A 6,000-nucleotide genomic window follows, 5' to 3' on the forward strand; every position below is an offset into this window, starting at 1 on the left:
GGGGGGTGCATTGTGGAACCTGGCCTTGGGGCGGCAGGGAGAGCAAATCCGGCCCTGAGTAGGAATTAGACATGTGTTGTTTCATTTTGAAATCGAAATTCGGACAAATTTATTTGTTATTCAGAAATTGTATCCGAATTTTCAGAATACTATAGTGCCGAATCCAAAATAACGAATCAAAATTTTGGATGAAATTCGAATTCCAATTATTTTTTAAATCGAATTTGAATTTACGAAGAGAATAAAATTGAACAGAAAATAAAGGAATGGACTAGAAAAGAATACAGTAGAAAATAAAAAAAATATATATAATAGAGTCAAACAGAAGAGAATACAAAATAAAAGAATATAATAGAAAATATTTTTTTTATATAATAGAGTAAAACAGAACAGAATACAAAATAAAAGTAGAGTTGAAAAAAATAGAATGAAAAAAAAGGGACAGAATAGAAGATAAAAGAATAGAGTAAAACGGAACAAAATTAAAATAGAAAATAAAGGAATAGAATAGAAAATAAAATAATAGTAAATAAAAAAATTCAATATAATAGAGTAAAAAAAGAACAGAATACAAAATAAAAGAATAGAAAAAATACAACGAAAAAAAGGGACAGAATAGAAGATAAAAGAATGGAGTAAAACAGAACAAAATATAATAGAAAATATAGGAATAGAATAGAAAAGAATACAGTAGAAAATAAAAAAAATATATATATAATAGAGTCAAACAGAAGAGAATACAAAATAAAAGAATATAATAGAAAATATATATATATTTTTTTTATATAATAGAGTAAAACAGAACAGAATACAAAATAAAAGTAGAGTTGAAAAAAATAGAATGGAAAAAAAAAGGGACATAATAGAAGATAAAAGAATAGAGTAAAACGGAACAAAATATAATAGAAAATAAAGGAATAGAATAGAAAAAAAAAAATAGTAAATAAAAAAATTCAATATAATAGAGTAAAAAAGAACAGAATACAAAATAAAAGAATAGAAAAAATACAACGAAAAAAAAAAGGGACAGAATAGAAGATAAAAGAATAGAGTAAAACAGAAGAGAATACAAAATAAAAGAATATAATAAAAAATATTTTTTTATATAATAGAGTAAAACAGAACAGAATACTAAATAAAAGTAGAGTTGAAAAAAATAGAATGAAAAAAAAAGGGACAGAATAGAAGATAAAAGAATAGAGTAAAACGGAACAAAATTTAAATAGAAAATAAAGGAATAGAATAGAAAATAAAATAATAGTAAATAAAAAATAACAGAATACTAAATAAAAGAATAGAAAAAAATACAACGAAAAAAAAGGGACAAAATAGAAGATAAAAGAATAAAGTAAAACAGAACAAAATATAATAGAAAATAAAGGAATAGAATAGAAAATAATATAATAGAGTATAAAACATTTAATATAATAGAGTAAAACAGAAAAGAATACAAAATAAAAGAATAGAAAAAATACAACGAAAAAAAAGGGACAGAATAGAAGATAAAAGAATAGAGTAAAACAGAACAAAAAATAATAGAAAATAAGGGAATATAATAAAAAAGAATATAATAGAGTATAAAACATTTTAATATAATAGAGTAAAACAGAAAAGAATACAAAATAAAAGAATAGAAAAAATAGAACGAAAAAAAAAGGGACAGAATAGAAGATAAAAGAATAGAGTAAAACAAAACAAAAAATAATAGAAAATAAAGGAATAGAATAGAAAATAAAATAATAGTAAATACATTTTTTTTATATAATAGAGTAAAACAGAACAGAGTACAAAATAAAAGAATAGAAAAAATAGAACGGGGGGAAAAAAGGGACAGAATAGAAGATAAAATGAAAGAGTAAAACAAAACAAAATAGAATAGAAAATAAAAGATCAGATAAAAATTTTAGAGAATAGAAAATAAAGGATAAATTCTTAACCATGGGCAAACCACTGAAATTAGCACCACATCGCTAAATTGAATAGATAAAGGAATAGTTGTGGGATTTTTAAGGTTCATGTACTAATAAATTGTTTCAAGTATATTAAAAAATATATATTTTATTTAAACAATGAATAAAAAGTTGCCTAAAAACAATTCCACAACAAGTGCGTAAAGTACAATCCTAATGAATACAGCAGATTTTATGGATTTCCCAACACGTTTCACTCTCAATCTAGGCTTCTTCAGTGTTCTAAAAATGATTTGTATTGATATCAATGTATACATTTTTCTTTATTAGAAGGCTTGTGCTCCGAGTGGACAGCATCCCCTGAGGAAGCCAAGACTGAGGGCGAAACATGTTGGGAGCGCCATCAAATCTGCTGTGTCCATGAGGACTGCACTTTATATACTTGTTGTGGAATTGTTTTTAGACCATTTTTTAATCATTGTTTAAATAAAATGTATATATTTTTAATATACTTCCTTGGATCAATTTATTTGTACATGCACCTTAACCACTTCCGGACCGCCGCATGTACATATACGTCGGCAGAATGGCACGGACAGGCACACGTACGTACCTGTACGTGCTCTGCTTGACGTGGGTCCGATCGGGACCCCCCCCCCCCCCCCCGCGGTACATGCGGCGGTCCCCGTGGCTTCAGGAGCGATCCGGGACGACGGCGCGGCTATTCGTTTATAGCCGCCCCGTCGCGATCGCTCCCCGGAGCTGAAGAACGGGGAGAGCTGTATGTAAACACGGCTTCCCCGTGCTTCACTGTGGCGGCTGCATCGATCGAGTGATCCCTTTTATAGGGAGACATGATCGATGATGTCAGTCCTACAGCCACACCCCCCTACAGTTGTAAACACACACTAGGTGAACACTAACTCCTACAGCGCCCCCTGTGGTTAACTCCCAAACTGCAACTGTCATTTTCACAATAAACAATGAAATTTAAATGCATTTTTTGCTGTGAAAATGACAATAGTCCCAAAAATGTGTCAAAATTGTCCGAAATGTAATAATAATTCTGTATTATAATAATAATAATAATAATAATAATAATAATAATAATAATAATTCTGTATAATATTAATGTCCTTGACTGAATGTCCTAGTGAACTTTAGGCACATAATAATAATAAAAATAATAATATTATATAATAATAATAATTATTGCAATAATGCAGTTCTATTATCATGAATATGTCGTTTTTACATACAAACAGTATAAGTACCTGAATTTGACCTGATATCAGCCTCTTGTAGTCCCGTTCAGCAGGACTGAAAGGAAGAAAGAGCACAAGGAGCCAACCAGTTAATGTGCTGACAGGAAGCACGCTGATAGGAGGGGAGAGCACAGTGGCTGAGAGACGATCTCATCACTGTGCAGTCACAGGCTGGGGGAGGGTCCAGGACAGACAGAGGAAGTTGTTTAAATATTGCTGACTGGGGGCATCTTGTGGCAGAAAATAGGTACTACAAGGGAAAGCCTCAGATTAAAAATTAACATTGCTACAAAAGCTGCCTTTTTTAATTTTATAATTTAATGGGCTATGAATTCTATTAATTTTTTCTTCTTCGTATTTTTGGCTGAAGTTCTGCTTTATAAAAGGAAATTAAAATGTTAAATGGAGTTTGCTTTGAAGAAAACCACTTAGCTTGCTGAACAAATGAGTCAGCTAAACACAGAATTGGAAATATTTAAAACTTGAGAAGGTCCCGAGAGACAGAAGTCTAAATACACGCAGATGTCTCTCACAAGACATGACAAAGTTCCAGGATCAGAACCAACCAACCCACGCTCTCTTCCACCCAAAATAGTCACGGGATAACTCCGCCCACATCGGAGAATAAGCGCAGTTCCCGTTTTTGTCCTTGTTGAATGTTCTTTCAGCTTTATTATCCTGCATTCCTCTTTATACCTGAAAGACACAAAGATATTGTATGTAAATTATGAGTCATGAATATACAGACTATACACCTTTCCGGTGCGAGCAAAGCGGAATGTTACCGTGTATTTATCAAACGCCTTAAGCTGCTATTTTTAAATTACCCGAAATGTGTCACAATTACCCCGGGGGACCCGACGTTAGAGAATCGGAGAAAATTGTGTGGGTAACATATGTTTGGCACGGCTGGGCACATCCAGGTACATGTACGTGGCTCTTTAAGCCCAGCCGTGGGGTCGCGTGTGCCGCGGGCGTGTGCACGCGACCCGGTCCGAAGCTCCATGACCGTGGCCGCGGTACTGGCGGACCCGATCGGCGCTGGAGTCCCGCGATTTCTCCCCGGTGCTGAAGAACGGGGAGAGATGTGTGTAAACACAGCTTCCCCGTTCTTCACTGTGGCGCCGTCATCGGTCGTGTGATCCCTTTTATAGGGAATCACAATTGATGACGTCACACCTACAGCCACACCCCCCTACAGTTGTAAACACACATGAGGTCACACATAACCCCTTCAGCGCCCCCTTGTGGTTAACTCCCAAACTGCAATTGTCATTTTCACAGTAAACAGTGCATTCTAAATACATTTTTTGCTGTGAAAATGACAATGGTCCCAAAAATGTGTCAAAATTGTCCCAAGTGTCCGCCATAATGTCGTAGTCACAAAAAAAATCGCTGATCGCCGCCATTAGTAGTAAAAAAATAATAATTAATAAAAATGCGATAAAACTATCCCCTTTTTTGTAAACGCTATAAATTTTGCGCAAACCAATAGATAAACGCTTATTGCGATTTTTTTTACCAAAAATAGGTAGAAGAATACGTATCGGCCTAAACGGAGGAAAAAAAATTATGTTTTATATATTTTTGGGGGATATTTATTATAGCAAAAAGTAAAAAATATTGATTTTTTTTCAAAATTGTCGCTCTATTTTTGTTTATAGCGCAAAAAATAAAAACCGCAGAGGTGATCAAATGCCACCAAAAGGAGGCTCTATTTGTGGGGGAAAAAGGACGCCAATTTTGTTTGGGAGCCACGTCGCACGACCGCGCAATTGTCAGTTAAAGCGACGCAGTGCCGAATCGCAAAAACTGGCTGGGTCCTTTAGCTGCCTAAAGGTCCGGATCTTAAGTGGTTAAGGGGGCATGGCAGTGGGTGTGTCCATTGCCTACATACCTTTGCCAATAGGTGTCCCTCATTCCCATCTCAAAAAGTTGGGAGGTGTGGCTGAGCAGTCCATACTAATGATATGGAGTCAACGGGCCCAGCTCACAATCATGTGACCACTGTGGCAGCCAATCACAGTGTTCATGTGATCGGCCAGTCCCCCCCCCCCCCCCCAGAGCACAGACAAGGCTGGGTGGGAAGGGGTTAATTAATAAAGTTGATGTGAATCCTAACTGGATGATATTTAGGCGTTGTTCACACTGTAAATAGGTGGTTGGTTTTTATCCGCTTCCTGACTGTCTTTACACTGACATCAAAACCTTACAAATGCCTGTCCATGCTCCTCTGTGTCCTCGTTTGTCAAGGCAAACCTTTAAAATTGTGCGCAATCTCGAGGCGCCCCAATCTAAAAATGTGAAGAACTAAACTAAAAGTTTTACGTAATACAGCAACGTCCACACAGGGGGGACACCCAACATTAGGCTGCCTTCACACCTGAGACACACGTTTTTTTTTAGAGATTTTTCAGGCGTTTGTATGGGCTATTTTTTGTGTTTTTGTTTCATTTTTGAGCTTTTTTTTTTATTAGCCAATAGAGGAAAATATCATCTGTTTCATCATTTGTTGCTTTGTTTTTCAACTTTTCATCTACTTTCATTTATTATAGATTTATTCATTTTGTAACTTTTTTTTGTAGGGGGTTAAGGGTTAAAGGCTATGGTTAGGGGGTTACTTATTATTATAATTTTTTTTTGTTAGGTTAGGGGTTAGTATTAGGGTTGGGGGTTAGTAATAGGGTTAGGAGATAGTATTAGGGTTGGGGGTTAGTATTAGGGGTTAGTATTAGGGTTAGGAATTAGTATTATGGGTTAATATTAGGGTTGGGGGTTAGTATAAAGGGTTCCTTTTTGGGTTAGGAGGTAGGGTTAGGGATTAA

Source organism: Rana temporaria, chromosome 7, assembly GCF_905171775.1.
Source record: "Rana temporaria chromosome 7, aRanTem1.1, whole genome shotgun sequence".
In the NCBI taxonomy this organism is placed as follows: domain Eukaryota; kingdom Metazoa; phylum Chordata; class Amphibia; order Anura; family Ranidae; genus Rana; species Rana temporaria.